Source organism: Episyrphus balteatus, chromosome 1 (assembly GCF_945859705.1).
Source record: "Episyrphus balteatus chromosome 1, idEpiBalt1.1, whole genome shotgun sequence".
In the NCBI taxonomy this organism is placed as follows: domain Eukaryota; kingdom Metazoa; phylum Arthropoda; class Insecta; order Diptera; family Syrphidae; genus Episyrphus; species Episyrphus balteatus.
Genome location: NC_079134.1, coordinates 104,706,586 through 104,729,146, shown reverse-complemented (window position 1 = coordinate 104,729,146; position 22,561 = coordinate 104,706,586). Strand labels below are relative to the sequence as shown.

Here is a 22,561-nt window from a genome sequence, read left to right as displayed (position 1 = left end):
ATTACATACATATTACATCAGTGGCGAGGAGTCCATACAAGACGATTCCTTCCGTCTTACCTTCTATAATTCTATAACTCAATAATATTTTTCATTCAATTGAACTATATGCGCATACACACAATAGTCTGCCTTTATTTTTCAATATTCCGCATAAATACACACCTAATCATCAAAGCTACAGCGCAGCGACAGCCAACAAACAGAAAGGCAACACGAAAAAAGACGTCTTATCGCTGGATATAACAAATTTGTTTTCTTTTCCTTTTTTCCCTTATAAGTTACTTTGTTTGACTCCTCTCTTAGTCCAGTCAAATTATATTTGGTTGTATGGAGGTCTGAGAAATAATTCGCAACTGCAATTCGTACCTAAAATATGAAAGTACACTAGTACAGGAACTAAACCCCCCATTTTCCGAACAAATGTCTGGACGACTTTGGCCGCCATTTTGTTTTGAACAGTTTTGCGACTATCGCTTGTAGTTCGGCTAGTTTTGGTGTTAGAGAAAAATGTTATGAGACAAACTTGTAGTAAATTTTATTTCCCACAAAATATATTTTATAACTTTTTACTCTAAAACCCACCATTTAGGAATTATAATGAATTTCGTAAAATGCTATGCTCACTTTTTTTTTGTATGCACCATAACTTTTTATTTTAAACTTTTATCAAAAAATTGTTGTTATAAAAATTGAAGAACTATTAATTAACTATGTTTTTCTCATATAAGGTTTTTTTGTCCGACGTACCGTTCCCTCACTAGAACGAAAAATCAATAAAAAAAATTAGAAAAAACAGGGTGAGGGGAGAGCACGATAACTATGGCGCTGAGATTTGATAACTGTATTTTATAGAAGGGTTCAGTACAAGTATTTTTTACTTTGGGAGGGGGGGTCTATCTAACCCCGTTTAGGCGGGAGGGGAAATTTTCTAAAAAACAACCTACTATTAAAAAAAAATATTAAAAAACAACGGCAACACTAAGAGTTATGAAGGATATTTTTTTCAAAAACCACAATTAAAGGATTTATTTTAATTTTTAAATAGTGTTATTAAAATTAATAGTTTTTGAAATAATCGATCTCAAAGTTAAAATTAGCGAAACAAATTAAAAAAAAAAAACACATTCAATACTATTTTTGTCATGACCATTAATTTCAATACAAATTTACTATTACAATAAAACTACCTTCGCTGATTTTCTATGCCTTCTTGTTTTTGAGAAAATTGAAAAATGAAACAAAAAAACAGATTAACAATTTTTTATTTTTTTTTTTCTGTTTTGATAACTTTGGTACTAACGATATTGTTAGTACCAAAGTTATCAAAACAGCAACAAAAAAGATCTTATGTATTTATTACATATAGAGTTAGTTGAGAGCTTTATGCCTTAAAAAAAAAAAAACATTTTACGCTCACCACAGAGATGCTGAGAACCCGCAAAGCAGGACAGGTAAGGTACTTTTAAGTTAAAAAACTGTTGACATTGGCGCAAAATCAAAATAGCAAAAAAAAAAAAATTAGTGAACATCTGATAAAAAAGTATTTTTTTTAATTTTCTCAAAAACTAGAAGTCATGAAATATACCGTTTTCAGTGTTTGTCAGAAAATCAGCCAAGGTAGTTTTATTGTACCTAATAGTAAATTTTGTATTGAAATTAATGGTCATGACAAAAATAGTATTGAATGTGTTTTTTTTTTTTTTAATTTGTTTCGCTAATTTTAACTTTGAGATCGATTAGTTCAAAAACTATTAATTTTAATAACACTATTTAAAAATTAAAATAAATCCTTTAATTGTGGGTTTTGAAAAAAATATCCTTCATAACTCTTAGTGTTGCCGTTGTTTTTTAATATTTTTTTTTAATAGTAGGTTGTTTTTTAGAAAATTTCCCCTCCCGCCTAAACGGGGTTAGATAGACCCCCCCTCCCAAAGTAAAAAATACTTGTACTGAACCCTTCTATAAAATACAGTTATCAAATCTCAGCGCCATAGTTATCGTGCTCTCCCCTCACCCTGTTTTTTCTAATTTTTTTTATTGATTTTTCGTTCTAGTGAGGGAACGGTACGTCGGACAAAAAAACCTTATATGAGAAAAACATAGTTAATTAATAGTTCTTCAATTTTTATAACAACAATTTTTTGATAAAAGTTTAAAATAAAAAGTTATGGTGCATACAAAAAAAAAGTGAGCATAGCATTTTACGAAATTCATTATAATTCCTAAATGGTGGGTTTTAGAGTAAAAAGTTATAAAATATATTTTGTGGGAAATAAAATTTACTACAAGTTTGTCTCATAACATTTTTCTCTAACACCAAAACTAGCCGAACTACAAGCGATAGTCGCAAAACTGTTCAAAACAAAATGGCGGCCAAAGTCGTCCAGACATTTGTTCGGAAAATGGGGGGTTTAGTTCCTGTACTAGTGTACTTTCATATTTTAGGCACGAATTGCAGTTGCGAATTATTTCTCAGCAAAAGTATAACTTGACTGGACTATCTGTTTTACGCACGCTCAATTATGCAAAATAATAACACGGTTTCTATCGTCTTATTTTGAAGAAAATTTATGTGTATCTCACAATATTTTTAATAAGCACAAGCAGCAGCGGAATATTCAAACAGAGAAATGTATGCACAGGAAGGTCGTAGTCGTAGGTTTCTGTTTGAAAAATTCAGTTTGTTATACGAACAGAATAAGACGGTTTTCATCGACTTATTTGGGGAGTATTGTATGTATCTAAAGGGGAGATTGACTGTTACTGTTTGAAAATATTGTTTAAGAGGTAAGCAAATAAAAATATAGAACAATATTATGTGTTTTCTTAAGTCACGACATGAATCTTTCACGTAATTTTTTGTCGTTAGATAACCTAAAAATTCGATCCATCAATTTGTGGGTTCAGGTAGATTTTTAGAGCTTAAGAAAATTGTAGTGAATTTAAAAAGAAAAAATACTTGATAGGTACCTACGAAAAAATATCCTGTTTGACATTTTTCTTTCTAATTTTATAGGTATTTCGGTGCATGAAAAACACTAAATGATGGTTCTTCATTTGAATACCTATTTCATTAAGAGTTCTTGAAGAATACTGAATAATATTTAGTATTTGATTAGTCCTGGGAAAGAGACAATAAAAGCCAATTTTTGCGGTTAAGATAATCAACATCAATGTTAGTTATTTATTTATTTATTAATATTTGTTGCAAACATTATGCGTGGAGTTTCTGTTAAATAAAATTGTTTAATAAATGTTTTCGAATGCCTTATTTTTTTATTATGTTGGTTCTGTCAATACTTTATATTTTTTGAGGAAGTGCAATGGATTCTGGTAAAAATTTCTTTTTTTTGGCTTTAAACGTTATTGGGATGAATTACCTATGCAAATACAAAATCTCTTGCCTATGTTTAGTTTAATTTCAGGTAGATAGTAAAAATTTGCTTTTGTAGATAATTAATTTTTATCGACTTCCCTTTTGAAATTATCGACGCCTCGCCACTGTATTACATAAATTCAAATTTTCCACAAAAAAAATTAATATGAATTTAAAATATGGTTGGTGCTTTCAACTACAAGAGCAAGTAGGTGCGACCCAGTCGTTCATTTTATTTAATTTTATCAAACAATTTAATGTAAACATTATTCATACTTGCATCTGAATACTTAAGTATGTCAAACAGGTGTTTCGTATTATCGCTTCTCCGTAACATGTTCAATTCAGAGCCTTACATTTTCTTTTTGGCTTTAAATTATTTATTAAACATACAGCTTGAGCTTCATGCAGGTTATATGTATATTAATAATAATTATAATAACAAAAGAGAAACAGGTTCTTAGAGTGTGTGCTTATTTTGGTTTCCTTGACTAATGTTTGTGTGATCTGAAATCAAAAGAAAACACGAATTTGAATTTGTTTTCGTTTAAATCACTTTACACAACTTCTTATTAAAAAATTTATCACTATATTTATGGTATATAGGTATAAATGAACATACCTACACATATTAAAAAAATAATAGCTTAGTACAAAAGCTGATACATCATGCCTATACCTACATGCAATTTCACACATACGAAATACGAACATACACCGGTCGTCAAAATTAGCGCAACATTGACAAAAAGTGTTTTTTTTTTAAACAAAAATTTTATCCGTCAACTTTGTTTTGGTGATAGAACGACAACTTAGGCTGTGCAAAAAGTAACGGCTTCATGTAGGGGAGTCAAATACAAGCATTTTTTACGACAGAAGTGGATTGTCTATCTCTCCCTATATAGGAGGAAGGGGCAATTTTCTAAGAAATGACTAAAAAAAATGAAAAACACCGGAAATACTAACAGTTATGAATGATACCTTTTTTTAAAGCCAGATCGTAGATCTATTTTGCGAATGATAGGTGTGTTTTTTATTACCACCGGGCTTAACTGGTTAAAAAAAACGCCTCGGGGCTTAGCGAGAAAAATTGGCAGCACTGCATACTAAATGTTCCGAAATCAGCTGACACAAGAAAATATAAAGTTGTCATATTTTTCGCTTTTGGGGTTTCTTGTGTGTTTTTGAAAAAAAAAGTTCAACTAACTATTAAACAAATATTTAAAATAATAATTGTCCTTCCAAACATCAGTTTTGATGTTTTAAAACAAGTTCTAAACAATTTACGAACAAGTTGAGTTAGTAGCACAGATTTAAATCTGTTAAAAAAGTTAAGCCCAGAGAATTCTCCGGGCTTAGCAGCTAAGCCCAAGGGGCTAAAGTGTTGTTGCATTTAACATGTAAATTCCTTAGCCCTGACTGCGTTTTTTTTGTCCAGTTAAGACCGGTGGTAATAAAAAACACACCTATCATTCGCAAAATAGATCTACGATCTGGCTTTTAAAAAAGGCATCATTCATAACTGTTAGTATTTCCGGTGTTTTTCATTTTTTTTTTAGTCATTTCTTAGAAAATTGCCCCTTCCTCCTATATAGGGAGAGATAGACAATCCACTTCTGTCGTAAAAAATGCTTGTATTTGACTCCCCTACATGAAGCCGTTACTATTTTGCACAGCCTAAGTTCTTTTAATCAATAGTTTCTGAAATGATCGATTTCAAAGTCAAAATTTGTGAAAGAAAAAGTTCAAATATTAAAGACCTTTTTTGATATTGCCACTTTTAATGCCGAAGTTATCGAAAATACAAAAAAAAAAAAAAAAACAATAGAAATCTGATAAAAAGCAGTTATTTCCTATTTTTCAATTTTCTCAAGAACTAGAGCATAGAAACGGGTTGCGGTCGAAATACTGTATATGTTTATAACACAGGTCTACAAGGTTTTTGGTGCCGAAACTAAGATATACTTTTCTATAGGTTTTCGGTGTGCTGAATTCGAATCTGAAGTCATAAATGTCCTATCAGCTCCCGTTTTTGAAATATTATCGTTAGAAGATGTAAAAAAACTACTTTTGAGGCTATGGCCTTATGTCAAGATATTTTTTTTTTAATTTATAAATTATAACGGTTTCTATCAGAACTATTTTCCTTCTTTGAAGGCCTGTTTAAATCTTTGCAATATCTTTTATACTGCCCGAGATATCTCAAAATGAAGTAAGTGTGTTTTTGTCAAAAAGGAGATGATAACGTGTTATGAGTCACCACCTGATCATCGCAACTTGACTCAGGTCGAGTTCTTACCTGAGTCGAGTTGCGATGAGTGGGGCTAGCTTGAGTCGTGTTGTCTGAGTGGCGCTCTGTTTCTACTATTCAAAAGTCTTAAACGCAATTTCTCACCACCTGATCATTCTTTTTAGCGCAGTTATTCACAAAAAAGCATGTTTTGGGATATTTTAGTTCTAAGCTAATATTTTAGCTCCAGGGTGTCGTAAACCAAAAAATGAGTTTAAAATTTGCATCGTCCTGACTCCTGATTGTTTCAACAATATTTAAGTCTTTTTTTAAATAATATTTGTCACATGTACACTGCTGCATTAGTATATTAGTAAATTAATTACAAATTTTCGATTTTGGATTTTCAAAGAACTTATAACAAACAATATTGTAAAAACAAAAAACCAAAAACAGAAACTGTTTGGGTACTAGTTGCGTTTTGTTCGCATTTTCTGACAAAACACTTAGAATAAAGGCACACACAGAGGAAAAAAATAGTTATTTTTCACTTTTTTTTTTTAAACTATTTTCATACTTAAAATCTGGATAACTATTTAAAATAGTTAAACATGACTATTTTAATAGTCAATCGAAGTTTTTTCCAAATAAACTATTAAATTGTCAATTTCAACTATTGTGACAATTGAAATAGTCAGATGGAGGGAGGAGCTATGGGGCTATATACAATGTATTTTTTTATAGGGAGGAGGGACCTTAAAATAATGAAACATGCAAAATAAATACATATGTGACATTTTAATACCTACATATTTTTTCTAAAGAATAATTTTCAAAAATAATACATTACAAACTTCGTAAAAGTGATTATATTGATTAAATTATATAGGTACCACATGTGCTATTCCTTAATAAAACAACCTAAGTCCAAACGAGTTTTTCCGGTTTTTATCGTTATTATTTCTAATAAAGTATGAAGGTTATTTTACACATCAGGTCATCAGTTTCTTACAACTCAAATATTAAATTAAGCTTAAAAAAGTTCTTCGAAATTCGTTTACTTGAGCATAAAACAGTTTTTATTGGTTCCTGAAAAATTAAAAATGTTGCACTTTTGTTTTTTTTTAGTGTCCGATTCAATTAGTGTAACCTTTAACAAATACAGCATATAATAACAAATATAACATATAAAAATAATATATATAAAAAGTAAAGTAGTATAAAAAAATAATAATAAACTCAAATCAATTAACAAACTGATACCAACCTATTTACTTAAAAGTTTAAAAAGAAAAAAAATATATTAAGTCGTGACACTCCGATAGATTTACAATAACATTAAATTATTACAACACCTTGAATTGAGTACCCAATCAAAAGAAATTTTATTTAATTAAATTTTAACTAAAGCAAATTATTAGAGAACCCGGCCGAACAGCTCTGATTTTGATGATCTTTTTTTCAAACGTCGGTAATTAAAAATACTTTAAAGTCTATAGGTTAAAAATTGCCGATGTTGCCGTGGCGCATTGTTTTTTTTTTGATAAAAATTGAATTTTTGCATTGAAATAATTGATTTTCTCAAATACTTTGGCAAATGAGAACTTTAAACTATTTTCAATTTAACTTTCAAAAATAAGGGCTATTGAATGAAGAAAAAATAACTTTGTATTTAAATGTTGAACTTAAAAAAAATAAATTAATTTTCTTTTCAAAACTTCTATTAAAAAAAGTTCTTCGAAAATGAAATACTTTTTTTTCTTATGATTTATTTTATTTAGTTTAATGCATGTACTTTGAAAAAAAAAACGGGATTTGACGGGATTTTAAAATTTGGGATTATAAATGATCGGGATTTCGAATAAGCGGGATTTCAGAAGACGGGATTTTAAAAAATCGGTATTTTCGAAGACGGTATTGTACACCTTTTTTCGGAATTTTTAGAAAAGCGGGATTCGCATACGCTCCCCCTTGGGTACAAAGCCAAGACCACGAATCTGCAAAATTATACTTTTGAGAAAAACGGCTTCAAAGTTTTGGAAACTCATACAATCTTATGGAAACTCGTGCAACGTAAATTGATACATACATAGGTTAGGCTTATAGACAACAGATTAAGGATTGGGATCCTTAGATCCATATTCGCGGTTTTGGCGTTGTGTCGAAAAAATGTTTTTCAGTTTTTGATAAGGAATCAATTTGGGCAGTTTATTTTTTAAGAGTACCTAAATTTACTCTATAAGGTGTTACTTGTATATTTAATTTAATTAAATTAAATTAAAAACTAGGTTTTTCAATAGCTTAGAGTAATTCTCTTAGAATTTAAATATTATGTATATTATATGTATAAGCATTGAATAATTACAAATAGAAGTGACACCGCAGATTACTCAGCAACTATAAGAGTACCGGAAGATAGATGAACTACATGTTTGCGCCTCAACTATTTTGTATTTTCGAGTTGAGTCTTAACTAATAATTTTTTTAAACCTTCATAAAAAAATTAATAATTTATTATTATACATTTCAAAGAGCTTATATTGATATAAGTTTTCGTATTTTGAAAAGTCATATTAGTCTAGAGAACAAGGACGATGCCTTCTGCTCCTACTGGCCTAGGTTCGAATACCGGTAAAATTTGAAATTGTTTTTTTTTTTGTTTTTGCGGAGATTTTTTTTGAGAAATTTAATTAATTTTTATTCTAGTAATGTAAAAAAAAAAAAAAACAATCTCAATTTCCCGTCAGATTCGAACCTAGGCAGATAAACTTAACACACATTCACCTTATCCTCTAGGCTATCTCCACTTTTTGAAATAGGAAAACTTTTATCTATATGTATAAGCTGTTTAGGATTTGATTTTGGGTTGCTGGATTTGCTTTTGGATTGTTGGCTTTGCTTTTGGATTGTTGGATTTGCTTTTTTAATTCAATGCACGATACAAGCGACAATTACTTTACAGCGGAAGTTTCCCTGGGTGTCCACTTCTATTTGTAATTATTCAATGGTATAAGTATTATCATTGACACCGCAGATTACTCATGCGACCACAACGTACCGGAAAATAGATGAACTACATGTTTGCGCCTCAACTATCATGTATTTTCGAGTTGAGTCTTAACTAATAATATTTTTTAAACCTTCATAAAAAAAATTAGTAATTATTATTATAAATTTCAAAGAGCTTATATTGATATAAGTTTTCGTATATTGAAAAGTCATATTAGCCTAGAGAACAAGGACGATGCCTTTTACTCCTACTGGCCTAGGTTCGAATACCGGTAAAATTTAAAAATTTTTTTTTTATTTTTGCGGAGATTTTTTTTGACAAATTTAATTAATTTTTATTCTAGTAATGTAAAAAAAAAAACAATCTCAATTTCCCGTCAGATTCGAACCTAGGCAGGAAACTTACCAGACATTCACAAAATTGAAACGAATTGAAATAAATTAAAATTAAGAGGTAATAGGAGGGTATTTGTTAGTGTTAGGGAGATGGATTTTTTGCTCTCTCTCGGGACGGATGGGTTAAAGAGAAAAAAAATTGGGTTTCTTGAAAGCGGTGCGAAACTTTTTTTGAAGTACTTACCTACATTTACTGTGCAGTACACAAAATTGTTCTTGAAGGTCCTTCATATAGAACCATCCAACCAAAGATCATAAGACAAGTAAAGATATGTCGCACGTAGAACACATTTCTGTGCCAGCGTTACCGCTGAAAATTTTTGAAGGTCGCTAAAATAGTCACTTTCAGAACAAAAAGGTCGCAAATCAGAAAATTGAAAAAAGTCGCTTTTTTGTAGAAAAAGTCGCTATTTGGAAAAAAAGTCGCTCAATCGTATTAATATTTTTTTATAGAGAAAAAAAAACAGAACAGTTGTTTTATAATGAGGTTTTTATTAACAACAACAAAATAATAAGTAAGTTGAAAATCTAAAAAAAAGTTTTAATTTTACGAATATTAAAGACCCCCAGAACACGAGCTAATATTATTATTATTTGCTCAAAATATTTTTTGCTTAAACATTAGCCATGTTTATTAGTACATAGCTGTCCTGTGTACTTAGGCTACTTACATAAATTTTATAATGTAAACAACAAAAATCTATTGTATTGCTAGTAATAAACAAAGTATTAGTTTATTACAGATTATTACCTACAGAGCAAAATTTTTTCTTACATTTTATAACTTATGTCGTTTTCTTTCACTCCAATGAGAGTACCCTTTTAGTACTTATTTTTGCACTTTTGAAGATTTCGTGTTCTTTGACGCCACAAAAGTTTAAAAAAAAATTACTCCGGAGTAATTTTAGTACTACGGAGTACCCCGGATTTACTCCACATTTTTAGTCAGATTTACACCGATTTGCACACGCTATTGCACACACACTTATGAATTTGAAGTTTGACATTTTAAAATTTTGTTTGAAAATTGAAAAATGCGAAAAGTTTTTCTTTCAAACTCTTTTGTTATTAACAGAAAACAACCATTATGAATATATTTTTTACTGTATTATACTCCGTCAGATATATTTCTTCCATTTTTTCGTTAATTCTTCACTTTTTCCAAAATGAAATTGAAAACCGAATAAAAAAAATTTTCCGCCAGTGTTCTTCATCAATAAAAAAAATCCCGTGCCATATAACAAAAAAATCCCATTTTTTTCTGCGTTGATTGGATATTTTTATTTTACAATTATAAAATCAAACTAAGGGTGTGTGTCAATTAGGCTGAAAAACCGATTAGAAACATAATGAAAAATATACCAAGAGTAAAACTAAGTCCGCTTCTACACGAAGACGCAAAGCGCAAGACGCACATAAGAGCAAAGGAGAAATAAAGTTCGAAAAAAAGGGAAGGAAGATTTTCTACCGTGAGTCTCCGGTAAAAAAATTTGTGACTCTTTTTGTCGTTTCCCTTTGATCCTGTTCTTTTTTTTTATGCTGTTCTGCTTTATTTTATTTCGGTTGCGGAATCTGCTTCGTCGGTTGTGTATTATTTGCGTGTATAGTAACGTTTTTAATTTATTCAAAAGTTTTCGTTGCACATAGACCCCGCACGGGAGTTGTTTTTGGTGTTTTTTTTTTGGAATTAAAATACATAGTCTGCTTCTACACGAAGACGTAGACGCACAAGATGCACATAAGAGCAAAGGAGAAATGGATCTTTCTCTCTCTCTTGTTCTTATGTGCATCTCGTGCGTCTACGTCTTCCTGTAGAAGTCATCATACGAAAACAAGAACAAAATAAAACCAAAGAAAATAACTGTCAAATTTGCGTCTTCAAAAAAATAATACGAAACGAAAATCAAAAGGAAATTGGAAGATGATTTCTGCGCCTTCTGTTCTTCGTGTATTATGCTTCATATGTTATTAATATTAATTTTTCTTTTCAATTCATAAAATGTTTTCCCTAGGCCTGTTATCACTATTTTTTCAAGGAAATTATCCATTTTTGCCTTGTCACACACACAATTACATAAAAAAAAATTACTCATTATGTTTTTTCACTCCAGAAAAAGGAGTAAAAATTTAGAGTACTCCTTAATAGAGTGAAAGAAAACGACATTAGAGCCGATTTTTCAATCTTTTAATAAATAGCCAGTTAACTGTTCGACGAATAACAGCATTGAATTTCTCAATCAAGAAAAATCTTTTCCACAGAATAACAAACAAAAAAATGTCAAATTCAAAAATATTAAAAATTGAATGTCATTTTTATTCATAATTGTTTTTGTTTTCTTGTGTTCCGCTGTATTGTTTATCGATATTTTCTTCAAAGCAGCTTTGACAATTGACACGATAAGGGTATTCACGTAACGAGATAATTTTCTACTTTGCAGAAAAATAGAAAATTCCGCAAAAGGTTTAAATGAACACCCCAGCCGAAAATAATTGCGTAAACAAGGGAAAAAAAAAACAGCTGTTTGTTAAACGTCAAATTGAACTTATACAGTTTTTAATTTTGCAAATACTATGCAACAATAAAAAAAATGTAATTAACATATTTTATTTGTGGTTATCTGAATAATAAGACATATGTACATCGGGTTCAAAAATATATTCCAGATACGGGGATCCCAGATAGTCTATCCGATAGGTGATTGAACACACCCAAAGTCTATCAGTTTTTTTTCTACGGTTTCTGCTTCAAATTTGTGAGATAAAATTCTATGATTTGCGGAATATTTTTCCCATACAAATTTTGACAGCTCATTTCTACCGATAGAAAATTCTACGGTTTCTATGGGTTTTCCGCGTTTACGTGAATACCCCTAATATTTTTGTTGAGATTATTCCTGAGAATAACTTTTATTCGTCTCTGAAAGAAGCAGGATAGTTTTATTCATCTGTTAAATGTTTTATTAAAGGAATAAGCTGTATCTGACTGTTGAAAACTTGATTTTTTTCGATCTGGGGAACAAGTAGGTTCTAGGTACTAACTGACTGTTTAACTAACTATTGAAAAATTGGCATTTATAATACATACATATATACATATGTATATTTAACCTTCAAAATAAAACAATTACCAATATTTAATAAAACACGGCTAGTCAAACACGCCAGTAAACTAGCCGGTTACAATATAAATGCCAGGATTTTTTAACCCTCAAACGACAGACATTAAAAAAGGCACGGCAAAAATCGACTCGTAAAAAGTCGATTCGATGTTGTGTATTTTTTCATTCCAACAAAAGTAGATAAAGAAAGATATATTTTTCACAATGAACTCCGTACTACAGCAAGTAAGCATTTGGGAAATTACAGATTAAGGAATACAATTCTTGCTACAAAAGATGTTTAGCAGGAATAAAAAACTTAACCATGGTGCTGAAAAATAAATGAATTGAAATTAATGAATAAAATGAGAAAATAAAACTGTCAGGAACATTAAAATTTTATTTTTCTCATCAATAAATTTTATGAATAGAAGTTGACTAAGGCCGTGTGTGAAGTGCGTTAAATAGTTAAATTCGTGTAAAATTTTTGACACAATTGAGGTGAATAAAAAATTTTCAGCTGTTAAAAATTTATTGGGCTCCGGGTAGAGCTGTAGAAAATCGTATGTATTCGTTACTAAAATGCGGGTATTTGCTTCAGTAACGAGTAACGAAACGTAACTTTCTAAACAGTATCGTTACTCGTATGTTTCGTTACTGGGTACTGAAGTAACGAAACATACGAGATACGAAACATATGTAAGAGTAACGACCGCATTCCAATTTCAATACTAAATCATCCGATACATGAGATACGAAACGAAGTCATACACTCAATTTGTCGCATTTAGCATCTTCTATCGACATCGTTACCTTAGTCGGAATGCTTACTCCAGATAATTATCTTGAGTTCACTTTTATCTCAATAAAGACAGTAGTGCCAAGGTATCGTTGTGTTATCGATAATAAATTTATACAGAAATATCAAAAGAGACACGTTTTGGTATTTTCTCTATGTGGCCGAAACCAATGTGTTTATGACCTTTTTGTTAATGGTTTTGAAATGTACCTTAAGAATATAGAATATACAAAAGTTTTTTTGGTTTTTCAAAAAATTTGTTTATTTTCACTGCAAAATTTTCAACTAAAAATAAAGCAGAGAAAACGAGGTTTGAAAATCACTCTCAATAGAAAAAAAAATGAAAAATTGTTCGACATGGTTGTATTGAAGTGTTAATATTCCGAGATCTACGAGATGTACTTTTGAAATAAAGGTCTCTAAAGAATTGTGATAAGATCACTGAACGAATATAAACAAAAAATTACCAAAGTTTTGTCGAAAAATTAGGGAAAAAAATAAAATAAGTTTCCACGTTTGATTAAAAAAAATCGAAAAAAAAATCAGTATAGCTACCTTCAAACTCTTATAACATGAGAACGCCGCAACTTAAATTAATGTTTATGACCTTAAAATGTACCTTAGACTACACAAATTGTTTTGGTTTTTCAAAAAAAAAAAAAAAATTTTACACACTCATACCTACCAACGTACGAAAAATACTTAAAATACCTACCAAAACCAAACACACGAAACGTATCAAATACATAAAATATACGAAATGTACGAAACATACGAAGCATGCGAAAGTAACGAAAGTAACGAAACATGCGAAACACACGAACCATACGAAATATACGAGATATACGAAAAATGCGAAACATACGAAAGTAACGAGTAACGATATTATTGATGCGGGTACTAGTATCAAAACTAACGTATACATGCGGGCACTATTTTTGTCGTTACTTTTACAGCCCTCGCTCCGGGACCTGGTTAAATTTGAGTTAAATTTTGTTTGCAGATGGTTTTGTTTTGTTTTGTTTTTTTTGTTTTTTTTTAAAAGGAGTATCATGGCAGAAAAAAGGCAGACAAAATTTTAAACAATAACTTCTTTTTTTGAAATTAAAATAAAATACACACGTTCTTATGGGAAGCGACCCATAAGCGACGGATCGGACGGAAACGGATGGATTCGACGAAGGAAGTAGCCCAACTTTCTACTTTTTCATCCGTGCGTCGTATCCTTTGACATTGGTTGTCAACAATAGACCAGTTCGATTTTCTGTTTCTGAGTGCACGCCGGGGAATTTCAGAACTAAAAACTGTGTTCTTTTCTTCTCCGATTTTATGAATTGTGAACTTTAATTGTTTATTTGTGAAGAAAATGTAATAAAAGTAATATTTAATGATATATCTAATAAATTATATCAATTAAATACTCAAATTCTGTTGTAGAGTTCAATTTTACTATGCCAAAGTCATACCTACAACTCATAATTTGTTATAAAAAATTGTTTTTAACTGAAGAGCAAGTACCTTCAGGAAATCTAGTCGTGCATTTTATTTTATTAAAAAAAAGAACAACAATAACACGGTGTAACACTCAAAATATACGCGGGCGGAGACCTATCAGGTTTTGTAGAGCTAGTCGCACTGAATACGAAACGGTATTTGAAAATCCCCTAACACCCCCAAAATCTGAAGTTACGGGCAAAAAACGGTTTTTTGGACCTTCACCCATTGAAAAAATTCTAGCTTCGACAATTTTTTACCCATTTTCGATTTTTTTACAGTTTCTGATAGAAGATAAATATACCTTTTCAACAATGTATAAAACATGTAACTTGGTTAAACCACTTAGAATTTATAAGCTGTCAAAGTTCAAAAATTCTATTTTTTTCGTCATTTGCCCAACTTCGGCATCAATTTAAAGTATATGTTTGCAAAACAACATGCTATTTAAAAAATATATTCATAAACTATATCTATTTCCCAATCAATCGAGGTATCTTTTATGAAAATCACTACAAAATTGGCTTAGAAAAAAAAATTTTCCTTTTCAACCCAGATACAGAAATTCGAACTTTTAGGTATAGAACAAAAATGTTGTTTCGGCACGTAGTAGGATAACCTGGGCACCAGGGTTTGATAACAGGTCTTTGTAGAGGAGCTCAATACAAACAAGGGGGGTCTATCTCCCCCCGTTTAGGTGGGAGGGGCATTTTTGTAAAAAAAAAATATCAAAATAAAAAAAATTATTAAAAAACAACGGCAACACTTACAGTAATAAATGATACCATTTCCGAAAGGAAAAATTGTACATTTGATTCGTATTTTTAAATCAATATAACAAAACCAATTGTTTTTGAAATAATCGATTTCAAAGTTAAAAATTGGCGAACAAAATTTTTTAAAAACTCATTTAATACTATTTTTGTCCAGACTGTGAATTTAAAAAAAAAAGTTTCACACAGAAAACTGCCTCAATTGATTCCTTATCGAACAGTGAAAACTATATGTTTCTATGTCTTCTAGTTTTCGAGAAAATTGAAAAATAAAAACAAATAAAAACAAAAAATATTTTGAAAAAAGAAAAATCTGATAAAATAATTTTTAAATTTTCTCAAAAACTAGAAGACATAGAAACATATAGTTTTCAATGTTCGATAAGGAATCAATTGAGGCAGTTTTCAGTGTGAGTAATTTGTTTACTAAAATTAACAGTCTGGACAAAAATAGTATAAAATGAGTTTTAAAATTTTTTTTTTCGCCAATTTTTATTTTTGAAATCGATTATTTCAAAAACTATTGGTTATGTTATATTGATTTAAAAATACGAATCAAATGTACAATTTTTCCTTTCGGAAATTGTATCATTTATTACTGTAAGTGTTGCCGTTGTTTTTTAATAATTTTTTTTATTTTGATAATTTTTTTTTAGAAGAATGCCCCTCTCACCTAAACGGGGGGAGATAGACCCCCCTTTCAAAGAAAAAAATGTTTGTATTGAGCTCCTCTACAAAGACCCGTTATCAAATCCTGGCGCCCAGGTTATCCTACTACGTGCCGAAACAACATTTTTTTGTTCTATACCTAAAAGTTCAAATTTCTGTATCTGGATTGAAATCGAAAAATTTTTTTTTCTAAGCCAATTTTTTAGTGATTTTCATAAAAGATACCTCGATTGATTGGGAAATAGATATAGTTTATGAATATATTTTTTAAATAGCATGTTGTTTTGCAAACATATACTTTAAATTGTTGCCAAAGTTGGGCAAATGACGAAAAAAATGGAATTTTTGAACTTTGACAGCTTATAAATTCTAAGTGGTTTAACCAAGTTACATGTTTTATACATTGTTGAAAAGGTATATTTACCTTCTATCAGAAACTGTAAAAAAATCGAAAATGGGAAAAAAATTGTCGAAGCTAGAATTTTTTCAATGGGTGAAGGTCCAAAAAACCGTTTTTTGCCCGTAACTTCAGATTTTGGGGGTGTTAGGGGATTTTCAAATACCGTTTCGTATTCAGTGCGACTAGCTCTACAAAACCTGATAGGTCTCCGCCCGCGTATATTTTGAAACCTCATTTTTGTAACACCGTGTAATAGTTAAAAATTTCTTGCATCAGAACTTCCTTAGTGCACATTCAGCGATAAAATATCGAACACACCTCGGAATTTGAAGTGAGCTGTCAAAAAGCAATCCGTCGTACGACGTATTCTATGGGTCACCCCTTTCTGTCCCAAACTTCAACTTCAACGGATGGATTGAAGGAACGGACGCAACGGATTCTATGGGTTGGGGCCTTTATAAGAAAAAATATACTTGAAATAAACTTACAAACCTGCTTAAATATATTCCTAAACACCTCACCTACACCATAGTGCCTGGCTACACAGCGATTTTTCAATCGATTGAAAAATCACATGCGGTGGCTACACACTGTTGTGCCCAATCACGTTCCACTTTTACATTTTCTAGGAACAAACGTCAAAAAAAGGAAAAATTTATCAATTTATTTTTTATTTCACATTTATTCACGACAAAACAATCTTTTTTGTTTTCATTTGTTCCTATTAAATTTACATCTTAGTCCTTCGCATTTAAAAAACGTATTAAAAAAAACTCTCTCTTTCAAACTCATAAGAATTTTTTTTTAATGTTGCGAAGGATTTCTGCTTTATCATGATTTGGACCTATTGATAATTTGAGGGTTTAAACTCATTTTCAATTAAATTTGCTCTTATACTCTTGTCACTCACATATAAAATTGTTCTTATTAAAATGATTATTTTGAATCATGTGTCGTTATCAGTATCCTGAATAATTTGAGAAAAAAATTCATTCATAATATGAATGTGCTTGTGCATATTATGTACAAAAATTGTAAAATGATGCTCAACAATTTAGTTCTTGAATACCTACATGTTTGGGTTGAAATTTTCAAGCACAGAAATTTGTTCAACGTACGACATCTCTACTGGTTATCCCTTCAAGCAAGAAAACGGAGTTCAGAAAAAAAACTCAGACCTCCGACCGAGAAAGACGGGGTTGCACTCACACACTTGCAACTTTTTGTATATGAACACAAAGTCGAAGGAGAAATCGTGGTGAAAAAACCAATACATATAAAATCGGCTCCGCGGTGATTCTAATTTCCATACTAATTTGAGCCGCCTTCGGACCAGTTTCTGCCTCGAAGTCGGACTCAGCTCCGCCTGAGGCGGAGCGGATTCGGACCGAGGTCGGACCTGTTTGCTTGAAGGGATACAATTATACATCTATGATCTGTCGTAATATCATACACAGGTTATCAGTAACCAGGGGCCTATTTCATAGATAATACATTACATACATTGTATGATATTGACAGTTCTGATGTATTATTTTTGTTTCATAGAAAATTTGTATGAAGAACTGTCATACATCAGTGTATGAACGGAGAATCGACTGGAAGTATTCCAATGTTGTATGATACTGTTTCATAGAAATTTATCATACATTGTGATAATACATTTTGTGTGAATTTTTCATACATTTCATACAGCAAGTCATTTTGCTGTAAACAAAATTTTTTTACTTAATAGAAGTATAAAAATGGCAGTTTTGTGTTCATAATTTAATCATAAGGAATATGCACATAATATATTTTGTATTTTTGCAAAGAAAATAATAATTCATTGTCTTTTCTTGTTTTATTTTTAAATATCATGACACGCAAGGTTCTGTTACTTTTCGTTTTGGTTAGTCAGTAAAACAAATTTCCTACACTCCAACGAAACCTAACCTCACAATTCATTCAAACGAAATGTCAAAATAAATACATCAACTACAACAGAATAGATTTTATACATTACTTCCAATGAAATCTATGAAACAAAAAATTGTATGTAATGTATGAAAAAAATTTTAATGTATGATGTATGTAATGTATGTGATGTATCATCTATGAAATAGGGCCCAGAACTATCAGATGAACGAATTAAAAATGGCTTCCAAATTTTTTGATAGCTGATTGCTTTTGACTTTGAAGAAACAAGCGTCATAAACTTAAGACGCGTTTTAGCAAGTTTCTCCTTATACCATGTTTTTAAATAATTATTAACCATACAAAATTTTTGGCACTACAACCGTCTAACCCAGTCGAATTAAACATTTCAAATAGAAAAAAATTAGATCGCGTATTTTTTTTAGAGAACGGTAGATGGGATTTTTTGTCATTTTTAACAAAATGAGTACCTAAATATTATAACTGATGTCTATAGCAAGACAATAAAGTCTTTAAATTTTTAAAATCGGTTTATTAATGCCTGTGATATGACCAATTGTTTATAACTCTCTCTCTTTTCATCTTTTACTTTAAACAATTGGTCATGGTCATCTCAGACATTAATGAACCGATTTGAAAAATTCAAAAACTGTACTGTCTTGCTAGACATCAGTCATAATATTTACCCATTTTGTTAAAAATGAGACTTACCGATATTGAGATAGTTCCTTTTTTGTTTATAAAATTTCAGGAATTTGGGGAAACTAACATTGCAGCTACATTTCTCATCCCTGAAAACATATAAAAACACTCCTCATAAAACACTGATCATAAAATCTATACTCAAAGCGGGTATAACGTTTAAGCTGAGTAAGGGAATAAATGTATGAAGATAAAAGTTTTTTCAATTTTCTACAAGTTTTACCTATATCATTTTTTTTTTTCAAAAATTAAAAATTGCTTAGTTATTCACTAAAACTTGTTTTTTTTTTTCTTAAATCCAAGATGGCGACTTTGGCTCCAGCTCGATTTTCCCGAAAAACTGGTTTTAAGCTCTCAGTGATCCCTTCTACCATCCTATGAAAAAAATTGCACGATCTAATTTTTTCCAATTCAGCTTAATTTTTTGTCATCCCGACTGGGCTAGTCATCATTTCCTGAAACTAAAACATTGAGTTCAAGCTTAATCGTTACCTTTTACCGAAAAAAGCAATTGAAATGTGAAAAATAAGGAATTCAAATTGTGGGCAGATGTATTTGTTTCATCTTCTATTAATTATATTTTGGTAGCTATCATGGATTGAAGATCGTATGCAGAGCCAGCAATATTATTTTTTTTTTTTAAATTTTTTTTAGGATTACCGATATATAAACATTCCAAACTTAATTCATTAATTCCTTGCTTAAACAAAAACAACGAAATAAAACACTGTTATTATATCATTTTTCTATAGTGTCCATAAACTTTATCACTTCACGTTCAATCCCGTTCACAGTTGAGAAGTGTTCAAATAATACGCTCTTTAACGTCAGTTGCAATAACAATAATTTAACACGAAATTGCACAATTTACAAGTACCTACATAATATTTAAATATGAATTTTCTAAACGACTTTAACAAAGCACATTGTTATCGCTTAACCATTTTATCTAATCAATTGAAAATTTCAAAGGATTTCCTATGTATCTTAAGATAAATATCAATTAAAAGAATAGGTGCTTCTCACCATATACAACAAATCGTGATGACAGAATTAGTTTCTTGCATGTAATGGTTTTTTGGATTTTAGGTATAGGTAGAATACCTAACAGAACTTCTTGAGATAATCCCAAAACTATCACAATGCGAAATCCCCAAAATGAAATACAAATATGTAAATATAAAAAAAATTAACAAGTATATGAAACTCGTGACTCTTTGTCAACGCCGCCGCCGGTAAGGTTGTTTTTTAATCTTTAACCTGGCCAACAATCAGTGATCTTGTCTTCCTATTCCTACCTTTTGTTCCTCAAAGACGATATTGTTTTTGTTTTCACAACAAAATTTAAACCTTTGGAACACAAATACAAATACAAACTAGTTGCTAGCGCAAAAAATGTGTTCATCACCAACAACACTTGAAAAAAAAAAATGTTTTTGCATGAACGGCAGCAATACACAGCGGCGGTACTAGCACGACAAAGTGAACTTCAACACTGACGGTTGACTCTCTGAAGCGTGTAATATGACTTCGATTTAAGGCCATTCTGTTTCTTTTTGTTGTGATGAGAATATGTGTTTGTTCATCTAAAGCATTCATCAAATTATTTAACTGTTAGCAAATTAGGTTTCTTGGCTATTATATCACGCGAAAGAGAGGCAGACACAATGCCGTCAGAGAGAAATAGAGATCAAGCTTGAGTGCTTCCTGCTTTGAAATTCTTATCGCCAAGAAAAGAACTTATCGAATTAGCCTTTTATTGATTTGATAAGATATCGCAATCTCTGTATTAAGTAGCCCTCAATCCAACAATCGAAAACGAAACGTGTAAGATAAAAATATATATTCTACACTTTCATTTACAGTTGTCTTGGATGAACATGCTTAAATAAGTATTAATTTTTTTAACATAGTGTAGGAACATTTTTAAATTCGTTAATATTTTACACACATTCATTAAGAAATATCTGGAAATAATAATGTTCCTGTATGAAATGTGCGATAAGCTAGATTAAGAATAACAATAATGAAACAAAAAACTTTCGGAGCTAAACATAATCTATATATACAAATGTACATATATTATTGATGGGTAATAAAATGTTATCAAAGGTAAAATTATATAAGTGTTGATGACAACATTAGATGATTTAAATGAAAAAAAAAAAGTGAGAAAATAATTTAACGTAAAGTGCACATGGCCATTTGGACCAAATTGGCCCCGTGCCCCGGGGCAACAACAAGTGATCCCATTAATACAGTTATTTTTACAAAACTTCCTATTTACATACATACATACGCATTCATTGAAAAATTCAATGCGAAAATCATCAGATGACAATATTTGTCTTTCTTTCTCTTTCATCTTAATATGTCTCTACTTTAAACCTTAGTGTTCAATTCACTGTTATTTTTTATTTCGTACGGAAAAAGACTTAAATGTACATATGTTTGTAAATTTATTTTATTTTAAGGAGACAAAAAGGACACCTTAAAATAAGATGATGTCCACGTTGAATTGCACCTTCCTAAAACAATACTATTCCCGCTTAAAATAAGGGAAATCCGCTTAAATTGTGTAAAATTTTAGGATAATAGTTATTTTCAACTTAAAAAACCGACAAAAATTTAAAATTAAAAATTTTAGTCACAAACAAACGAGTCCGACCTCGGTCCGAATGGTCTCCGAAGTGAGTCCGACCTCGACTACGAAACGTGTTCCACGGCGCACAGTGGTTCCATTGGTCGTTTTTGGCGTCAAAATTCATTCGTACGGCCATTTCTGGACGAAAAGTCATGAAATTTGGTACACTGAATGATAATAGTATGGAGAATAAGAAAATGCTGACAACCTTTTTTAAATGGCGGCTCCAAAATGGCGGAAGGAATGGGCGTTAAAATAGAATTTTTATTTTCAAAACAGTATATAAGCCAGAAATTGGGCTAAATTCATGACAAAAAGGTGTCAGATCTTAGATTTATAGGATTCATAGGTTCATACTCTTTAAAAAAAAAATCAAAAATTCTAAAAACAAAGTCCAAAAAATGCCAAATTAGTAAAACACACTTTAAGACCCCTTATTACGCTTCTCATTGATTTTTTTTTTTTAAATTAGTACAATTTTGAGATCTCTTCTATTTATGTTTCATAAGAAAATTGAAAATATTGCGGCGGCGGCTCAAATTAGTATGGAAATTATAATCACCGCGGAGCCGATTGCATATGTATTGGTGTGGTGAAAATCTCCACTCCAAGAAAACGGAGCCGAAGTCGTACCCGAGCCGGAGCAGCGAAAACCTACCACAAAAAGGAAAAAAAAAGGAATGACGTTTCGCATTTGAAGCCATTTGCAACAAAAAAAAAACACGATTTATTTTTTTTACACTAAAAATTTTTTATTTTACTTTCACAATCATGAAATTATTTTCATCATTTTCTGTTGCTGTTAACACTGGCCAGCGGCTGGAGTGGTGTGTGATTTAGTTCCATAAATTGTTGAAAAAAAATTGTAGCTGTTGATTGTTGGTGGTGGTTAGGTTGCCGGAGAAGAAAATTTTCGACAAAAACACAAAATTATTTATTAGAAAATTGCTAAGCTACATTTCAGCTATGCGAACCTTTATTTTTAGTTAAAATGTTCCAATTCGTTGAAAGAATTTTAATATTAATGACGAGCCACGACCACGACACACGA

At 30.7% G+C, this 22,561-nt stretch overlaps 1 protein-coding gene across 3 annotated transcripts in view; it reads right to left on the bottom strand.

The window, feature by feature from the left end:
* LOC129907424 (protein 5NUC-like) overlaps positions 1 to 20,383 on the bottom strand; it is a 31,665-nt gene extending 11,282 nt beyond the window's left edge. The window contains exons 1-2 of one of the 3 annotated variants that reach the window (XM_055983634.1): positions 20,165 to 20,383; positions 3,660 to 3,886 (exon numbers count right to left, since the gene is read on the bottom strand). The gene's annotated coding sequence lies outside the window, so the exon portion shown is untranslated. Of the gene's footprint in view, positions 1 to 3,659; positions 3,887 to 9,198; positions 9,318 to 20,164 lie in introns of those variants that run through there. The other 2 variants (XM_055983633.1, XM_055983635.1) reach the window with 2 other exon arrangements.
* Positions 20,384 to 22,561: the final 2,178 nt, after the last annotated feature.